Below are 21,194 nucleotides of genomic sequence, written 5' to 3'. Positions count from 1 at the left end.
GGCAGATGCTTTGCCATCTGAGCCACCAGGGAAGTCCAACAGCCAAATAAATAAATAAATATTTTTTAAAAAGGAAGAAGAAGAAGGGGAAGGGGAAGGAGGGCAGAGGGAGGAAGGGGAGGGGGAGAGAGGAAATGGGCAAGGGAAATAGGAGAAGGAGAGAGTGCAACCTCTCCAGTGTCTCGTCTTATAAAGACACTAATCCTGTCTAGTCAGGGCCCCATCCTTATGACCTTGTTTAATCTCAGTGAGTTTCTTAGATGCCCCATCTCCAACTATAGCCACACTGGAGTTGGGGGAGTTGTTAGGGATTAAATATGTGGATTCTTGGGGGATACAACATTTAGTTCATGACTGTCTCTCTCTTTCTGACCCTCGTGCCTCTCCTTTATAAGGACCTTGTGACCATGTGCGGCTCACCTGGATAATATAGGCTAATCTTGCATCTCAAGGTCTTTCATCACGTCTGTAAAGTGACTTTTGCCAGCAAACTCATATCATCACAGGTTCAGGGGATGCAGAAGCAGACATCTCTGGGCAGCCCTTATTCTACAGCCTCCCCTGCAAGGATTAGCCCTGTGTCCATCTTAACGCCAGTCTTAACTCTTACTAGTGACAAATTATTTGGTCCTGCGTCAAAGAACCATACAGCCTTTTAGATCCTGCAGTTGGAACCCTGTCCCTGACCTTTGATCTATGCAAATGGAACCTAGCTCTCAGTCCAGTGGCAGACAGAAAACCTTCTCCTGATCGGGAGGGGGCAGGGCAAAGCCGAGGCCCAATGCTGCTGAAAGCCCAGAGGACACTGGTACCTGGAGCATCACTGTCACCCATTGCCCCAGGAAGCCAACAGAAGGCACAGTGAGAGGGAAGGACCTGCTGGAAGGAGGGAGGGACTCAACTGCTCCCAAACTTTCTGACCCACCTACATGGACTCAGGAGAGAATTCCAGATCAGTAAAAGAGCATTAAGATTCCCCCAAAAGAAAAAGAAATGATACAAATGAACTTACAAAACAGAAAGAAACTCACAGACTTAGAGAACAAACTTATGGTTGCCAGGGGGAAGGATGGGGGGAAGGGATAGTTAGGGAGTTTGTGATGGACCATGGAGAGCAAGGAGACCAAACCAGTCAATCCTAAAGGAAATCAACCCTGAATACTCACTGGAAGGACTGATGCTGAAGCTGAAACTCCAATACTTTGGCCTCCTGATGCGAAGAGCTGACTCATTGGAAAAGACCCTGATGCTGGGAAAGATTGAGGGCAGGAGGAGAAGGGGACGACAGAGGATGAGATGGTTGGATGGCATCATCGACTCCATGCACACGAGTCTGAGAAAACTCCAGAAGACGATGAAGGACAGGGAAGCCTGGAGTGCTGCAGTCCACGGGGTCAAAAGAGTCGAACACAACTGAGTGACTCAACAGCAACAACAAATATTTTAAATGGATAACCAACAAGAACCTACTGTACAGCAAAGGGAACTCTGCTCAATATTATGTGGCAGCCTGGATAGGAGAGGAGTTTGGAAAATGAATACATGTATATGTATGGCTGAGCCCCTTCACTGTCCACCTGAAACTATCACAGCATTGCTTGCTAATTGGCTATACCCCAGTACAAAACAAAAAGTTTAAAAAACAAACAAACAAAAAAAGACTCCCCCAAAGTGAGTGATTTATGAGAGGAGAGGGCAATGGATACCAAAATGGTCACACTTCCCTAAGCTGGCACCTCCAGGACTGACTCCACACTCAGCAGTGTCCTGACAGCCTCCTCTCGGCCATTAGGACCCCAGCAGTGGTGTTTGTGGACAAGGCTCTGGGCCTGCAGAAGCATTCTGGTCTCAGCAAACCCCAGGAAGGGGAAGGACTCCCCAGTAGAGCACCCTGGCCAAGGCTGATGCCCTGGTGCTCTCTGCTACCCTCGGGGTCTCTCTGTAAAAGCCCAGCCCTGCCCCCCAAAATCCTGTCCAGCTGGACTCCAGGGGACTGAGGCCTCCATAGCTTAGGTCACCCTGCTCACACTGGGCCCTGAGGCTCCTGTCCTGGGGAGGAACAGGTCCCTCCAGGCTGGGGACTAGATGCGCTCCTGGACCTGGCAGGCTTCTCCCCTGGAATGGATTCCAGAGTCCAGAATCCTCTGCTCAGCCATCAGTGACCAGCAACTGAAGAGATTGAAAAGGACTCTTTGGTGAAGTCAGAGGCTGAGCAGCGCCCTTGTTTGGAGCGGACAAGCCCGGGCACTGCTCAGCTGGCACAGGGCCCCTGGCCAAGGCCGGCCAGCCACACCCTTGGACAAGCCAGGTTTTTCCTGAGTGGAAGCAGGGTTCAAATCCCATGTGCTCTGCAGGACCCAGGAGTCAGGCAGGCCATCCGGGTCCCGTAGGAAAGGTGGGGAATGCTGGCCGGCAGCCGGGGAGGGGATGGGAGAGGATGTGGAGACGCTTCCAGGCTGCTTCTCCACCCTCCTGAGTCACACGGGAACGTTTGAGACCAGAGGCAGGTGGCCGGGGCAGGGGAGGGGGGCAGGGGAGCTGCGGGGAATGGGAACCTTCTCACATTCCCTGCTAGGATCACCGTGGGGGTAGGAGGAGGGCGGTGTGGAGGGGGCAAGGGAAGCTGGGAAGAGGTGGAGAGTAGGGTCAGCTGCAGCTTCAGCCTCTTTGCTGCTTCCTCTCCTCCCCACCTCCCTCCTGGCCAGGGACGTGGCCCACCAAGACCTCATTCTCTGGACACACTGGCGGGCCCCACCCACAGGACAGGGGACTGGCCTCCCTACTCCCCTCGGATCCCAGGGCAGCCTGGACTCACATTCACCCCACCCCCGCTCTCTCCCACCCCCGTGGACTTCTCCTTCACTCTGCCCCAAACATCAAGCCAGGCAGGCCCTTGCAGGGCAGTAAACACCACTCTCATCTCTGTCTTGGCATCACGGCACAGATTCTTTCTAGTCCCCACTATGCCCCAACAGGGTCCCTCACAATTAGTAACAATAAGCAAGAGCTGCCTTCCATGACCCCAGAAGAGGTGACTAGGAATCAGCCTGGGTTCCCCCCACCAAGCCCCTGTCTGGGCTTTTAACAGGAGCCACCCTCAAGCCCCCTCCCTGGGAGGATCCCGCTGTCCCTGGGATCCACAGGCTGTTTCTGGGCACCGTCCTTGTTTGCCATTTGGTGCTTCGAGCAAGCAGGGCCCTGTTTTGCCAGCTGCCGGCTGGCAGCTTGGTCCATCCTGCAGCTGGAGGCCCAAGCGGGGAGCCCTGAGAAGCCCTTTGAAGTCCTGTCTGGGCTGACAGCCCTTCCCCGTGGCCTCCTACCAGGGGATCCCACTGCCTCTGGTGTGGACAAACACCCCCAGAGCTCCGAAAAGTGCAGCCATCTTTCCAGAAAACATGCAACCAGGCTGGGCCTGCTGGCAGCCGCTGCATGCAGTTCTTGGGGCTAGACCCATTGGGGCCGATGGCTCTCTGCAAACTGACATGGGCTTCGGGGTGCAAAGAGGAACCAGAAGACCTCAGAGTGCCGAGCTAAGCCCCACCCTGACCACCTCCTACACAGACAGGACTGAGGAGAACCTGGCGGGGTTGGGGGGGCAGTGTTTAGTGCCAGCTGCTGCCTTGTACCCGGGCCTAGAGGGCGGGCAGCGATGATTAGTCAGAGATTCCAAGTTGGGTCCGTGGCCAGCCCAATCATGGGGATCTTCTCCAAGTGAAAACCTCGGCCTGGGCTTGGATAGAAGTTGGCCTATGAGCTGGAAAGAGCCCGGTCCACCTGGCTGGAGATGTTGATGGCCCAGGCCATGCCAGCCTCCAGGGGTCTGGAGCAGGGAGGAGTTTGGCTTTGCTATCTCTGCCCCTGGAGGAGAGGGGTGGGTTCCTTCCTGCCAGGACACACAAGGGGTTTGGGGACCAGCAACTAAGCTTCCAGTTCAGCTGCCCACAAACATCCCTGAACACTGCTCTCTGCCAAGCCCCATGGATGGTGGTGAGATGTGGAAATAGACAAAAACAGTCCCTGTCTTAGAGGAATTCCCAGGAGACAGATAAATGGCATCACAGATGTACAAAAGCCCAGAGAAGCCACTGAGAACCACTGGAGAAGTGCCCCTGAGCTGAGCCTTGCACGATGGGGAGACTGGGTCAGCAGGAAGGGGTGAGGATGCCGAGAGTGGCCTCTGCAGGGGTGAGGGGGGGCCGGGGCTCATTTGTTCAGCCATCCTCTCCCAGTGCCCCCCACGTGCCAGGCCCTGGGAGGCGTGAGCCAGCGCATAGCCCCCTAATCCGAAGCCTCTGTCATCCGGAGGCTGGAGGCCACAGCTGCACCTGCCCGGCCGGTGGCCAGGGGAAGTGACTCGCCTCCCAGGCTCCTGCAGGCTGCATCTCGAGGGAGCCCACAGGAAAGAGTTTGCAAGTTTTATGGCCACTGAAGTCAGCTTGGGCCTGGGCTGGGTGCAGGCCAAGCCGGCCGGTTCTAATTAGAGGACTGGGCTCCTTGCAGTGGCCCTCGGGGCCGGGGGCGACGCCAGGTTTGCAGAACGGCCAGCACTGTTTTGTACTGGTATCTCCCAGCAACGGGGGCCACTCTGATGGTGGGGAGGCACCCTGGGAGCTGGTGAGAGCCGAGGCCAGCCTGTTGCACAGCCTGTGAGCAGCCAGGCCTGGCTGCCCTGGGCTGGAGCTGGGGCCTCCCACCCTTGCCAGCCCCTCGAGGGACTGAGCTTGGGGAGCACGGGTCCCTGTGGGGCTGAGGAACCACTGCCCTCTCCTACCCACGGTACCAGGGCCAGGACCCAAAAGGATGAGGGCAGAGCCTGGTACTGGCAATTACTTTATTGCCTTAGGTTGCCCTGAGCTAGCATTCTAATACCATGCCTGGCACATGCACGGTAGGTGCTCAAAATAATGAAGGACAATGGGAAGTGGGAGGGAGGTTCAAGAGGGAGGGGACATATGTATACCTATGGCTGACTCATGTTGATGTATGGCAGAAACCAACATCATATTGGAAAACAATTATCCTCCAGTTAGTGTGTTAGTGATAGTTCTCAGTTCAGTTGCTCAGTCGTGTCTGACTCTTTGCGACCCCATGGACTGCAGCAGCACTTTCCTGCACACCCCAGGAAAGCACGCCAGGCTTTCCTGCCATTACCAACTCCACCAGGTTCCTCTGTCCATGGGATTTCCCAAGCAAGAATACTGGAGTGGGTTGCTGTTTCCTTCTCCAGAGGATCTTCTCAACCCAGGGATCAAACCTGAGTCTTCTGTATTGGCAGGTGTTTTCTTTACTAATAAGGGAAGCCCAATCCTCCAATTAAAAATAAATTTTAAAAATTTTTAAAAGAAGCCAAAAAAATAATAATAATGAAGGACAAATAACTGGAACCCAGTGTCCAAACAATGCCTAGCACACAGTTGGTGCTCAAAAAATATACCCTGAATAGCCAAATCCAGTGGTTAGAACTTTGCCTGGCCTATGGCAGGAGCTCACTATGAAGGAAGCAATGAGATTTATCTTCAGCAGGATGCCATTGGCTAGAAGCAGGTACCCTGCTGTGCTTCTCTTTCCCCCCACCCCCACCCCACCCCCGCCCAGACCCTGCATCCCCAGTGCCCAAGCCGGAGGTTCCTGCCCCACTGCTGGGGGTGGGGGTGGGGGAGAGACGCCTGCAGGCAGCTGGTCAGACAGTGTGAGTCTGGCCTTTGAGTGCTATTCCCGGCAGTTCCTCTGATTCACAGCTGTCCCAGGAACAGTCATGGCTGTGTCAATAAATATTGGTGACTCTCAATGACCTCTCCGTCTCGCAGGGCTGTTTGGGCCTTCCTGCTCCAAAAACCCAGTCCAGGCCATTGTTATTCCAGCCAGTGTGTAACTCCTCTGGCTAGTGAGAGGGCCTCGGAGAATGAATGACCCTGCTGAGCTGATAATCCAGGAAGCATGTGCTGTGTCCCAGCTTTGCCTTTTCACATACCCACAGCTCCCCAGATCGCCTGGGAATTTGTGAACCTGGATGCAGACAGTTGGGCGAAGTTGGGACCCGAGGCAGAAAGATATTCAACTTTGATCCTGCTCTTCCCCCCGCACCCCTGCCTTGGGTGTTCCTTGTCTCCCTTCATGATCTGAATGGACAATATCATGTCACAGATGGACACCACACGGCTGGGCAGAGACAAGCTGCCCTTGTGGTTTTCAAGGTCCTCACTTTCCATGGTTTAGACTCAAGAGTTCAAATTTGCAGTATTTCCTCTATTGCACCCTCTTTACGGGGTACAGATTTTATCACAAAAGGACAACACAGTTATGAGCACAGGGGATTTCCTGTCATCTCCTAGATTCAACTTCAAAAAATATTTATTGCCTGCTACCTATATGCCTGGAACTCTGGGGAACACAACCAAACCCAAGACAGACTCAGCCCAGCCCTCAGAGAGCTAGCAAAGCAGATGGTTAAAGAAGCTACTGCTTAGAGAAGGATTAGGGCTTTGGTGGGCAAGCTCAGATGCTACCAGAGATCACGAAGACAAAAAGGGCCTGTGACCAGCCACCATGTGTAATTCTTGTTTGGATCCTGGATTAAAGCAAAATAAGGCTGGTCACTAATTTTAGGGACTATTGGGGAATGAAATTATGGATTGCATATTGGATCATATTCCTGCATCAAAGTTAAATGTTTGGGCATAAAAATGGAATTTGGGTCATGCAGGAGACTGATCTTGATCTTAGAAGGCCCTTGTTTAAATATTCAGTAGACGGGACTACCCTGCCAATGGTTAAGACTCTGAGCTCCCAATGCAGGGGGCCCAGGTTCCATCCCTAGTTAGGGAACTAGATTCCACAGGCCTCAAAGGAGATCATGTATGCTACAACTAAGACCTGGTATAGCCAAATAAATTTTATAAATAAATATTCAGGAGTGAGGGTCATTGTGTCTGTGATTGGCTTGAATATGTGGTTGTGATCGAGGAGTCATCACCTGCAGGCTGAGCAGGAATTAGCTGAGAAAAGTAGGGAGTAAGTACACAGGACTGGGGTTAGCCTGGCAGAGGCCAGCACTCAGGAGTGGCTGCAGGGAGAACACGTGGGAGGCAGGACATCCTAGGACGTGGCAGGCAGGAGGCAGCCAGAAGGCAGGACGAGGATGGTGGTGGTGGGTGTGGAGAGAAGCAGGGGTAACTGAGGTGGAATTGACAACGTACGGTGCTGTATTGTATGTGGGGAGAGGGGGTGTGGAAAGGTGGAGAGACCTCCTAGTTTCTGGCATGAGATCCAGGACAATGGAGGTACCACAGTCAGAGGCAGAGACCTGACTTGGAGAGAAGCAGATTTGGAGTGGGAGAAGGTCTGGGCTCGGATCAGACTTGTCAAGTTTGGGGCTTGTCAGTTCAGTTCAGTTGCTCAGTCGTGTCCAACTCTTTGTGACCCCACGGACTGCAGCACGCCAGGCTTCCCTGTCCATCACCAACTCTCAGAGCTTGCTCAAACTCATGTCAATCAAGTTGGTGATGCCATCCAACCATCTCATCCTCTGTTGCCCCCTTCTCCTCCTGCCCTCAGTCATTCCCAGCATCAAGGTCTTTTCCAATGAGTCAGTTCTTTGCATCAGGTGACCGAAGTATTGGAGTTTCAGGTTCAGCATCAGTCCTTCCAATGAATATTTAGGACTGATTTCATTTAGGATTCCTTTGGTGCTTGTAGGGCATCTCAATTAGAGTTCCAGGTGTCTTAGGGGTAAAGAATCCTCCTGCCAATGGAGGAGATGCAGGAGATGGATTCAATCCCTGGGTAGGGAAGATCCCCTGCAGGTGGAAATGGCAACCCACTCCAGTAATCTTACCTGGGAAATCCCATGGACAGAGGAGCCTGGCGGGCTACAATCCATGGGGTTGGAAAGAGTTGGACATGACTGAACATGCATGCACAGCATGCACTGCCCCCCAAAAACTGTGAAACCAGAACTCTGACCTCAGAAATGGGCTGTGCGATGCTGTGTCCTTCAGCAATGCCATCCAGCCTGACGAGGACAGATGCAAGGACGTCTAGAACAGAAAATGTGTGACTGCCCATCCCGGGTCTGTTTTCCCAGTTTCCTCCCCATCTGCCTGGAGGGATGGGCGGGGCTGGGACCCTGGGACTGTGACATCCTCCATCCCCACAGGGCTCTCAACGGGAGCCAGGATCCCAACATGCACCCAGAGGCCACCCGTCTCCTGTCACGGGTCTGATTTCCCAGAACTCAGTGGAAACAAAGCCACACACTTCAGCCTGGACTTTCTGTGTTCCCACTTGTCTTGTTTATTTATCACCAGGGCAATGCTGTGGCAAGTTTTGATCAAATGGGAGCAGGCTGGGCCAATGTCAGGAATCAGGCTGTGTGCCTGGGCTCTTCCTGGCTACCTGCAGGTGAACACCTCCCCCCACTATTTAGTAGTCACTCAGCACATAATTACTGAGCACCTACTGTGTTTCAAGCATCATCCTTTTTTTTTTAAACCAAAGAAGATTTGTTTTTTTCTCTCTTTCTTTCTTATTTTTTGAATTATGAAAGTGTAATAATACATTTACAGGAGACCTGGAAAAGACAGAACAGAGTTACATATAGTTCTACTATATATTCAAATTCTTCTTTTATATTACAATTCTTTTTGAGTAGATAAATTTAGATTTTTAGTTGGAGTTTCAATATCAAGCCCTCAAAAATTAATAGAATGAATAGACAGAAAAGTAGGAGGATATAGTAGACCTGAAAAGCACCATGAACCAATTCAACATAATTAAGATTTATACAATTTTCACACAACAGTAGGATACAAATTCTATTCAAGTTCCCATAGACTATAAACTAGAAGACACTGAAACACATCCAAGGACATAAGATCAAAGTGCAAAAGTTTGATGGTCTAAAGGTATTGAAATCCTACAGAGTCTGTTCTCTTATCACTGTAGAATTAGGTTAGAAAACAACATCTAAAGATATTTGAAAATTACCCACATATTTTCAAGTGCAATGTGACATTTACCAAGAGAGATCTTAGACTTAGCCATTGAAAGCCTCAATAAAATTGGAAGACTGAAAATGGCAACATTCTTTTTTTTAAAGAAAATATTGATTTGGCTGCACTGAGTCCTAGTTCCAGCACACAGGATCTTTGATCTTCACTGTGGCATGCAGGATTTTTTCGTTGCAGCACATGGGATCTTAGTTCTCTGACCAGGGATTGAACCCAGGCCTTCTGCATTGAAAGTGCAGAGTCTTAGCCACTAGACCACCAGGCAAGTCCCTCCAGGCATCATTCTAGATGCTGGCAATAGACTAGCAGGCAAAACAAGAGGTTGAGCTATACTAATAATCATTTCTTATTGGGATAAATAAGTAACAAAATACAGATAATAATGGGTAAGCACGTGGTCATGCCTACTATTTATGGAGCACTCCATATACACCAGGCTCTGTGCCCAGTGCCCTCCTCCAACCTCCACAACCACCTATGTGTACTAGTAATATCCCCACTTGACAGAGGGAACAACACAGGCTCAGAGAAGCTAGGTGCCAGCCGCCCTTCGGTAGGTGGGAGTTAAGAAGCTTGAGACTCGATCCTGGTCTAGGTCTGCCCCTAGACCTAGAGGTTCAGCCTGATGCCTCTGCATCCTTCAGCTCCTGGGCTCCTCCTCAAGGCTGCAACTGACCACCTTGCTCCAAGCAACACCACCCAGGGGGATGGCTAGAGCAGAGGACCCAGGTGCCAGTTCAGGCAGCTGTGGGTGGCACAGAGTTGCCACATGTTGTTAGACTAAAAAGTTATTGGTTGTTTATCTAAAATTCTAATGTAACTGGAAGTCTTATTTCCACTAGTGAAATCTACTAGTCTTAGGGGCTGGGGTGCAGAGCAAGGTGGACGTTCCCAGCAGGAAAAAACACGGGAAATGGGTTTGGGGGAAACATCCCAGGAAGATTCACCTTTGGGCCACTTGTTTGTTTATAACTGAAGTCTCATTGATTTATAATATCATGTCAGTTTCAGGTATCCAGCAAAGTGATTCAATTATAATAAATAACCTGTGTATGTATGTGTGTGTGCTCAGTTGCTCAGTGGTATCTGACTTTTGCAGCCCCATGGACTGCAGCTCACCAGGCTCCTCTGTCCATGGGATTTCCCAGGCAAAAATACTGGAGTGGGTTCCATTTCCTCTTCCAGGGGATCTTACTGACCCAGGGATCGAACCTGTGTCCCCTGTGTCTCCTGCATTGGCATATGGATATCTTTACCACTGAGCCTCCTGGGAAGCCCGTGTACATATCTATATTCTTTTTCCCCATTCTTTTCTATTATAGCTTATTATAAGACATTAAGAAGAGGTGGCAAGAATACACAGAAGAACTGTACAAAAAAGATCTGCATGACCCAGATAATCACGATGGTGTGATCACTCACCTAGAGCCAGACATCCTGGAATGGGAAGTCAAGTGGGCCTTAGAAAGCATCACTACGAACAAAGCTAGCGGAGGTAATGGAATTCCAGTTGAGCTATTTCAAATCCTGAAAGATGATGCTGTGAAAGTGCTACACTCAATATGCCAGCAAATTTGGAAAACTCAGCAGTGGCCACAGGACTGGAAAAGGTCAGTTTTCATTCCAACCCCAAAGAAAGGCAATGCCAAAGAATGCTCAAAATACTGCACAATTGCACTCATCTCACACACTAGTACGGAGAAGGCAATGGCAACCTACTCCAGTACTCTTGCTTGGAAAATCCCATGGATGAAGGAGCCTGGTAGGCTGCAGTCCATGAGGTCACTAAGAGTCGGACACAACTGAGCGACTTCCCTTTCACTTTTCACTTTCATGCATTAGAGAAGGAAATGGCAACCCACTCCAGTGTTCTTGCCTGGAGAATCCCAGGGACGGGGGAGCCTGGTGGGCTGCCATCTATGGGGTCGCACAGAGTCGGACATGACTGAAGCGACTTAGCAACAGCAGCACACACTAGTAAAGTAATGCTCAAAATTCTCCAAGCCAGGCTTAAGCAATATGTGAACCGTGAACTTCCAGATGTTCAAGCTGGTTTTAGAAAAGGCAGAGGAACCAGAGATCAAATTGCCAACATCTGCTGGATCATCGAAAAAGCAAGAGAGTTCCAGAAAAACATCTATTTCTGCTTTATAGACTATGCCAAAGCCTTTGACTGTGTGGATTACAATAAACTGTGGAAAATTCTTTAAGAGATGGGAATACCAGACCACCTGACCTGCCTCTTGAGAAACCTATATGCAGGTCAGGAAGCAACAGTTAGAACTGGACATGGAACAACAGACTGGTTCCAAATAGGAAAAGGAGTACGTCAAGGCTGTATATTGTCACTCTGCTTATTTAACTTCTATGCAGAGTGCATCATGAGAAACGCTGGGCTGGAAGAAGCACAAGCTGGAATCAAGATTGCCGGGAGAAATATCAGTAACCTCAGATATGCAGATGACACCACCCTTATGGCAGAAAGTGAAGAGGAACTGAAAAGCCTCTTGATGAAAGTGAAAGAGGAGAGTGAAAAAGTTGGCTTAAAGCTCAACATTCAGAAAACTAATCATGGCACCTGGTCCCATCACTTCATGGGAAATAGATGGGGAAACATTGGAAACAGTGTCAGACTTTATTTTTGGGGGCTCCAAAATCACTGCAGATGGTGACTGCAGCCATGAAATTAAAAGACGCTTGCTCCTTGGAAGGAAAGTTATGACCAACCTAGATAGCATATTCAAAAACAGAGCATTACTTTGCCAAAAAAGGTCCATCTAGTCAAGGCTATGGTTTTTCCAGTGGTCATGTATGGATGTGAGAGTTGGACTGTGAAGAAAGCTGAGCGCCGAAGAACTGATGCTTTTGAACTGTGGTGTTGGAGAAGACTCTTGAGAGTCCCTTGGACTGCAAGGAGATCCAACCAGTCCATTCTAAAGGAGATCAGTCCTGAGTGTTCATTGGAAGGACTGATGCTGAAGCTGAAACTCCAATACTTTGGTCATCTCATGCGACGAGCTGACTCATTGGAAAAGACTCTGATGCTGGGAGGGATCGGGGGCAGGAGGAGAAGGGGACGACAGAGGATGAGATGGCTGGATGGCATCACCGACTTGATGGACGTGAATTTGGGTAAGCTCCGGGAGTTGGGGATGGACAGGGAGGCCTGGCGTGCTGTGATTCATGGGGTTGCAAAGAGCCAGACATGACTGAGCAACTGAACTGAACTGATAAGACATTGAATATAGTTCCCTGTGGTACACAGTAAATCCTTGTCATTTCCCTCTTTTATATATGGAAACATGCATCTGTTAATCTCATACTCCCAATTTATCCCTCGCCCCACCTGTGGGCCTTTTATATAAAGTCTGAAAAGCTGACTTGGCTACTGGCTGACCTTGCCAGTCCCACCGGGGCTGTCCAAGCCTGCCAGGCAGGAGGTGCATGACCTGAGTCAAAGATTCATGGCACTCCATCAATTGTTGGGGTGCTCAGTTTGGTGCTCTGTGGTGACCTAAAGGGGTGGGATGGGGGTGGGAGAATGGGAGGTCCAAGAGTGAGGGGATATGTGTATACATACACTGATTCACTTTGTTGTGCAGCAGAAACTAGCACAACATCGTAAAGCAATTATACTTGTAAAAAAAAAAAGCACCTACTACCGCAATCATCCCCACTTGCAGACTGGTCCTGCCATGGGGGACGTGCTTTTAGCTTCTGCCTGGTCAGGTGGGGGGGTCCTTACAGCCTTTGAACCTCCCTCCTGGCTCACTCTCCCGGAATGATGCTCACACAGGTTCTCAAACATTCGAGAACCTTTCCTTCCTGCCACCTAGAAGTTCAGGCGTGAGCTTCCTGTCTCCTGATGGCTTTCATTCAACCCACATTTGCTTATGAGCTTTACTAGTACAAGAGCGACATGTGAGCCTGGCTTAGTGCTTCCTATTTACAACAGTAACTAGGACACTTCCTCATCTAGTCCCCCACATGCTGCCAACCCCACCCCCACCGCTTCCAGCCACACTCTAGAGCTGCTGGGGCCTGTCCTTCTGCCTAGAACATTGCCTCCACAAGAGAAAGAAAGATCAATGAGATAGATGACTAGCACCTAGCCCAGAGTTGGCAGAGACAGGATGTTTTGTGAATAAATGGATGACTCAGTGTGAAGGGCTCAGTGTCTAATATTTTGCTTGCTAGGCTGGACTCACCCTGAGCGTGCCCCTCGAGGTCACCCCTCACAAACACGCACACACAGAGGGCCATCTAGGCTCACAGTCCAGCCCTTCCAAACAGCTCAGTCCAGGTTCACCTGCATTGTCTGGGTCATCTCCAGGATGGACCAGCCCAAACCTGGAGGCTCCCACCCTGGGTTCTCAAATGCCTCACCTGGCACACATACCTGTGTGCCATATAGCCCCAAGGATGCCCAGCAAAAGTGACTTGATGGGCAGGGAGATGGACCCTCCAGGCCATGGTTACAAGAACCAGTTTCCACCTCAGCTCAGACACACACATTACCTTCCCATAATGCTCTGGCTGTGGGGCCATCAGCTGAACTGACACTGCAGATGGAACACCATCTCTATGTTAAGAATTTTGACATGCACACTCACATTCTGCACTGGGCTGGTAAGTGTTTAACAACTGGCTCTCTGAGGGGGAGGTGGGTCCATAGATATATGTGCATAAGTTAAATATAAACTTTACTACAAATAAACACTTGATTACTAAATCCACCTTAACAAAAGAAATCACTCATGTCATTGAAGAGTGAGTGCCATTCTGACATGAAGGTAATATTTCCATTTAGTGAGGAAGAGAGAAACAGTGAAGATGTGTATTGGAACTTCACTTTTTTGCTGAATTGCATCAGTGTTTAAGGGCTCCCGATGTTTCGGCAGTAAAGAATCCCCTTACAATACAGGAGACACGGGTTCAACCCCTGGGTCAGGAAGATCCTCTGGAGGAGGGCATGGGTACCCACTCAAGTATTCTTGCAGGACAGAGGAGCCTGGTGGGCTGCAGTCCATGGGGTCACAAATAGTCGGACAAGACTGAGACAACTTACCACGCGTGCACACATCACAGTGTTTGAACACAGGAAGAATACGTTCTTAATTTTTTTGTGCTATTCACAGTGCAGTGACCAGAGACATGACTCACTTTCAAGTTTAACCTACATTATCATATTCTCCATCACTCTCTTAAACCTATAAAATCAACAGGACAACAAAGCAAGCCCTGATTAATAGTGTTTACCAACTTCCTTGGTGTGAATCTTCCACCATAACTGATTCCAAGCCACTGAGTCGGCGTCACCAGCCGTGGAATTGAGAAGAGACACACAGCGGCTGCCACTGCAGTCTTTCCAGATGTAAATCAACTCAAGGGCAAAGACAATAGTAACACACAGTAAAATAATAAGAAAGTGATGACTTTTGAGTAGTTGCTTTCTTTTAAAAGCAATTTATTGAATCGTAAGTTGTAAAACTAAATTGTTAGTGATGACCATATTTAACCACTGGCTCACAAAATTCCTGAAAAGTGGCCATTCCACTCTCATGAGGCAGCACAAGTCAGCTCCCACAATCCAGTGAGTACAGATCTCATTCCCCTACAGCTCTGCAGAACCGATTTTACTCTCCCTGTTTCACAAATCAGGATGTTGAGGCTCAGAGGCCACTAGTCAAGTGCTTGTAGCCAGGATGCTCTGATGCCAAGGTGATTTTAGACACCCACCTGTCGCTCAGCTGATGTGAACAGGGACTGAACAACAGCTGTGTTTGGGGGTTTGCTGTTCTGTCAGGAATCTGTGAACACACTATCTCAGTCTGAGGTGGCCTCAGACGTCACAGCCCCAGCAGGCAGAATCCACAAAAACAAAGTTAACAACAGACTTCAAGAGAAGATAACATGGCAGCAGACTTTTCCCTTCCATAACATAATACAGGGGAGCTTTGCCTATTGCGTTCTAAGAAGCAAGGTCAGGGATTTCCCGGTGGTCCAGAGGCTAAGACTGTGCTCACAATGCAGGGGCCTGGGTTTGATCCCTGGTCAAAGGCGCTAGATCCCACATGCAGCAACTAAGACCGGGCACAGACAAATAGATAATTTTTTTTCCATTTTTAATTAAAAAATTTAAAAAAGAAGGGTCAAAGGCTTTCCCTGGTACTCAGGTGATTAAGACTCTGCACTTCCAATGCAGGGGGCACAGGTTCAACCCCTGGTCAAGGAACTAAAGCCCCCACATGCTGTGCAGTGCGGTGAAAGAACAGACAAGAGCATAAGCATTAAAAAAGAGATGCAGGGGTCAAATCTCACAGCCCATATGCTGAAACTCTCCAGCCAAAAATAGTTCAGAAGTATGGGGTCGGGCCTCAAGGTTCCTCAAGCTCAAGACTACTGACCTTTGGGACTGGACTTTCCTGGTTATACTGGAAGGGAGCTGTCCTGGGCATCAGAGGATATTGAGAGCACCCTCAGCCTCTGCCCACTATATGACCTGAGTGGGCATAACAGCCCAACCTAGAGTTATGACAATGACTGGAAGTGTCTCCAGACATTCCCAAATGTCCTTGGGCAAGGGGTGGAGGAGAGGAGGGAGGAATCACCGCAGGCTGAGAACTGTCAGGCTCAGGAAAAGAGGGGCAAGGGAACCCAGCTCAGAGTGGACATACGGAGGACAGACTGATGATCGATCTACGTGTGCCCTGGGCCCCAGCATTGGCCTAGGGCCACTGGCTGAACAACAAGAAGCTTTGGCCAGAGTGGAAGAGCCCAGGGAACTCTCAGAGCCAGCAAAACTCACTCCAACGGACTGCCAGCCTTGAGTCTTGAAGTCTGGGCTTTTTCTAGAATGATAATCATGCGGATTTGTGTGAGGGTGAGGCCCAGAACTGTGGACTTCTTTCAGACTCACCAGCTGTGTCTCTGATTACTTTCATAGCCATGGAGGGACTTCCCTCGTGGCCCAGCAGATAAGAATCTGTCTACCAATGCAGGAGACATGGGTTGGACCCCTAGTCGGGCAAGATTAAGCATACCACAGAGCAACTAAGCCCATGCGTCACAACTACTGAGCCCATGTGCTGCAACTGCTGAAGCCCAAGCACCTTGAATCCACGCTCCACAAGAGAAGCCACCACAGTGAGAAGCCCGAGCATCGCAACTGGAGAGCGGCCCCTGCTCACGGCAACTAGAGAAACCCTGCTCACAGCAACAAAGACCCACTGCAACCAAAATAAAATTAACTAATTTTTTTAACGTTCTTAAAAAAATAGCTATGGAGTCCACCGTGTGCCTGATGCTGCAGGTGCCAGGGAGACACAGGTGAGAGGGGAGCAGACCCTGCCCTCTGTCCCCTCTGGAATGAAAGCTCCGAGAGGGCAAGAATGTTGGGTTTTGCAGAACCCAGAGCAGGTGTTCCACGTGTACCTGCTCAGTGGAGGAAAGGGAGATGGGAATTTTCAGCGTGGCTGGGGGACAGATACATAAACCTACAGTCATACAGGGTCAAGGAAAACTTTGTGAAGCCCTGAGTAGAGAGGAAGCACTGGCAGGAGCCAGCCAGCTAAGAGTGCCAGGCAGAAGGCACAGCATGTGGGAGGACATGGAGGTGAGAGAGCTAGAGCGAGAGAGCATTGCTGCTCGGGTGTATTATTTTCTGGACTGCTGCTGCAACGAGTGACCACAAATTTAGTCACTTACAATAATAAAAGTTCATTCTCTTAAAGAACTGGAGGTCAGAAATATAAAATCAGTCTCATTGAGTGTCATAGACTAACTTGTGTTCCTCCCCCCAGATTCCTATATGGTGTGTGTGTGTGTGTTCAGTCACTCAGTCCTGTCCAACTCTTTGCGACCCTTTGGACTGCAGCCCACAAGTCTCCTCTGTCCATGGGATTTCCCAGGCAACAATACTGGAGTGGGTTGCCATTTCCTATAGGCACAGGGAAAAGGTCAGGTGAGGGCACAGCAAGAAGGCAGTCACTACAAGCTGTGAAGAGAGCCCTCCCCCAAAATCGAATCCTCTGGTACCTTGAACTTGGACTCCCAGCCACCAGAAGTATGAGAAAATAGATCCCTGTTGCTTAAACCACCTAGACTACGACATTTTGCCATGGCTTACCCAGTAGATGATACACAAGGCAAAAAGCACAGTGTCATGAGGGCTGCTCCTTTCAGAGGCTCTAGAGGAGAATCCTCCTTACCTTTCCCAGCTTCTAGAGGAACCTGCATTCCTTGGCTCACGGCCTCTTCCTCAATTCGCTCCAGCCTCTGTTCCTGTTGTCACATCGCCTTCTCTGACTCTGATCCTTCTGCTTCCCTTTGATAATGATCCTTGAGATGACAGAAGGCTCACCTGAATAATCCAGGATCGCCTCCCTGTCTTGAGGTCCTTAACGCTAGTCAAGTCTGCAAAATCCCTTCTGCCCATGAGGGGACATAGTTACAGGTTCTGGGGACTGGGACCTGAACATCTTTGTGGGCTCAGTCACTAAGTTGTATCCAACTCTTTGCGACCCCATGGACTGTAGCCCGCCAGTCTCCTCTGTCCATGGGATTTTTCAGGCAAGAATACTGGGGGCTTGCCATTTCCTTATCCAGGAGATCTTCCCAACCCAGGGATTGAACCTGTATCTCCTGCTTGGCAGGTGGATTCTTTACCACTGAGCCACCAGGGAAGCCCATTTTTGGAGGGCCCCTAGTCTGTCTAGTGGGCTTCCTCAGTGGCTTAGCAATAAAGAATCCGCCTGCAATGCAGGAGACCCCGGTTCAATCCCTGAGTTGGGAAGATCCCCTGGAGGAGAGCATGGCAACCCACTTCAGTATTCTTGCCTAGAGAATCCCATGGACAGAGGAGCCTGGCGGGCAAACAGTCTGACATGACTGAAGCGACTGAACATGCCTGCATGCGTGCATTTGGCCTAGCACACTGAGGTTGGGCAAAGAGAAGCTCTGTGTGTGTGTGTGTGTTTGTGTGTGTGTGTGTGTGTTGGGGGCTGTACTAGGTCTAGTTGTTAAAAAATCTACTTGAATTGGTTCCTCCTTAGGACCCAGGCCATATCCTTCAGGGTGAAGCAAGCAACAATAACCCCTGCAGGCTTCTCTCTTACTTAATAGTACCAGAAGCCAAAGTCATCCCCACTTAAGGGGAAAAACTATAAGCCTTGATCTAGAAACTGGGCCAGCTTCAGGTTCAGGTACAACAAGATCAACGAGGTCAAGTGATATCATTAGGCCTCCATCTTTCCCAAAGATAAAGTCTCTAGGATCAGATTAGCTGGGGGGTGGGGGATGGGGCGGGTCACCTGAAACCTAAAACTTGCCATTCTTACCACTCAGCTGCCCTCCAAGGTCATCTACAGGAAAGAGAATACCTGCCCAGCAGAAAATGCCTAGGAGGACTGATGTCAGAGGTGTGAATGGGTACCCTGATTGGCAGGTTCTGAGTCATGCGCCCACCCCAAAGAAGAGGAGGGCAGGGTCTTAGAAATGCTGAGAACAGCTCTTGTGTGATAGTGGGTGCTTCTACGGGGAGGGGAGGTGGTTGCTGGTCCTGCATAAACAGCAGTGGCCCCTGGTTGTGGTGGCCTGGTTGAGGCCCCACCCAGCTTTAACTCTGCAGTGATCCTTCCAGCGGACCCCTAGTCTCTGAGGACCTTTCTGTCCCTGAAACCAGAAGAGTCCAATCACAACACAGAGGGTGGTTCAGGCCTCCTTCCTCTGCCTCCAGGTCACCACTTGTCCTGGACAATCAGTGACTTTGTGGGTTCTGCCATTGATTCTGGGGCACCCTGGTGTCTGAGGCCCCCTGGTACCATCCACATGGATGTTAGAAGCACAATCTCAACCTAAAATGAATGTCTAATATATCAAAGGAAATGTGGTAAGAAGTTTCACTTGAGTTCCAATGCACCAGGTCTAGACAGGAGGCCAAGAGGTGAGAGACAGCATTGCTCCAAGTCTGGGCTGGAGATAAGCAGTGGGGTGATGGAGGTTTCTTCTGAAAACAAACCATATACTCTGCACCCAGTGGGTGATTAGCAGATGTTTTTTGATGGATGTAGGCTGTTAGAGAATCAAACCAAAATAATTCCCCTTGCTGAAAAATAAAAACATGGCCATATCCTGTGCCACGTCCCCTTGGGCCTTGGGAAAGAGCACCTATGATGCAAAACCAGTGCCTCTGCGTGCTGGGTTCTGGAGGGCAGTGCAGGCGGCAGGTCCTGGCCATCGTGTCCCCCACACCCAAGCCTGCCCTGGTCCCTGGTCCCAAGCCCAGCCTCCCCACCCTGTCCTCGTCCTGACCCAGCAAGCAGGGCTTGGCTAGCCTGACCTGTTTTGCCTTTCTAAGTGGAAACAGCCTGCTGAAAAAGAAAGTCAGCTCAGGGCAGAACCTGGTAACTCTTGATTCATGTTCACCTCTGACCAAGACAGAAACCCAGCTGTGGTTATCAGAAAGCAACTGAGAGGCTGGGAGTGGCGGGGCGGGAGGGGAGCAGGAGGAGGAGGGTGGGGGCAGGATGGGATGTTGGGGGAATAGAGAAGTTCTGAATCACAGGATCTTATTCATGGAGCCCATGTGGCCACAGGGTGGGATGGGGTGAGGGTGGGGAGTAGAAGTCCTCTGTGGGGGCAGGCTGCACAGAACAAGACTTCCATATCCCCCACCTCCCTCATGCCCCCCACCTCCCCAGAGTGCATAGCATTTCCATGGAAGGTGAAGGCAGCAACTCTCCCAAGATCAAGGGTGTGGAGATGGTCCCAGGCCTGGGAGGGGTGAGCTGGCCCAGTCTGTTGGGGGTGAATGAGTCAACAGTCACCTGAATCTTGCTAGCAGATTCCAGGGGACCAGGGTGGTGGCCTTGACAGAGCCCTGGAGCGAATGTCCCCACCTAAGCAGGGTGAGGCAGGGCAAGGCCCAGCAAGCCCAGACCCCACCGAACCTCCAGGGCCAAACCCGCCATTGATTGGCCAACCCATGGAATGGAGGTGGAAACCCCCCTGCCTGTGGCCAACAACTGCCAGAACCACTTGAAAAGGGAAAGTCTCTCACTGGTTAGGAACTTCAGACTTTGGAAAGGTCAGGATTAATTAGCAAATTAGTTGCTTCGAGGTGCTTAGAAAGGCAGTGGAGGGGATGCAACCAGGATTAAGAGGCCAGAATGGAGAAGGTGGGTCTCGGGGCAGCCCATCAGCAAGCTGGCTCCCTGGGGTACAGGGGCAGCTCTCAGGTTGATGGTGGTGGGCTCACTCTGACCTGAGACTCCATGCAGGGAGCAGTTCTCACCCCAAGAGCCTGGGCCAATGCTCTACCTCTTCCCACAAGCACAGGGAAATTTCCAGGGAACTGGGACCTCCAAGCCCAGAGAGAACGCCTCCAAAATTCCTTGGGATCTTTTCTTTTTCTATGTGTCTATTTATAGATGTGGAAATATGCATGGAGAAAGGACTGGAAGGAAACACACAAAATGTTAACATGCTTATTTTCTTCTTCTTTCTTGGTGTCATTTTATTTTTTTAAAAAAGACTCTTAAGGAAAAAGATATTTTTAAGTATAATTAATCTTGATATAAGTGTTCATGCTTGTTACAGGAAAGTGGAAAGGAGAAATCAGAGATCACCAAAGCACTTCAACCATTAACATCTCATCGTGTTTTCTTTCACTGTTCCTCCCATGCAGAAATTTTTGATGTAAGGCTGTTTGTTTAACATATCCGTGATCATCTTAGATTACTACAAAGCTTTTCCATGTGACCGCAGAATCACCATAACCATCTTTCAAAATGTCTATCTAATATTTATGCAGTAGATAATGTTAATACCATTATTCATCTGGCCATTCTCCCACGTTAGCAAATCTAGGTAGTTTCCAATTCACGATTATAAATAACACTGCTGTGAACATCTTTGTATGGAAAAGTCTTTCATTTTCTTGGCGATTATTGTCTTCAAATTCTCACATTTCCAGATATCGGATTACGGTGTGAAAACAGTACACCATGATAGTCTCAGTTCAGTTCAGTTCAGTCACTCAGTCGTGTCTGACTTTTTGATACCCCATGGACTCCAGCACGCCAGGCCTCCCTGTCCATCACCAACTTCAGGAGTTCACCCAAACTCATGTCCATCGAGTCAGTGATGTCATCCCCCATCTCATCCTCTGTCGTCCCCTTTTCCTCC

This window comes from Bos indicus, chromosome 16 (genome assembly GCF_029378745.1).
Source record: "Bos indicus isolate NIAB-ARS_2022 breed Sahiwal x Tharparkar chromosome 16, NIAB-ARS_B.indTharparkar_mat_pri_1.0, whole genome shotgun sequence".
Lineage (NCBI taxonomy): Eukaryota > Metazoa > Chordata > Mammalia > Artiodactyla > Bovidae > Bos > Bos indicus.
The sequence above is the reverse complement of the archived record's forward strand: the minus strand, read 5'-3'. Positions refer to the sequence as shown.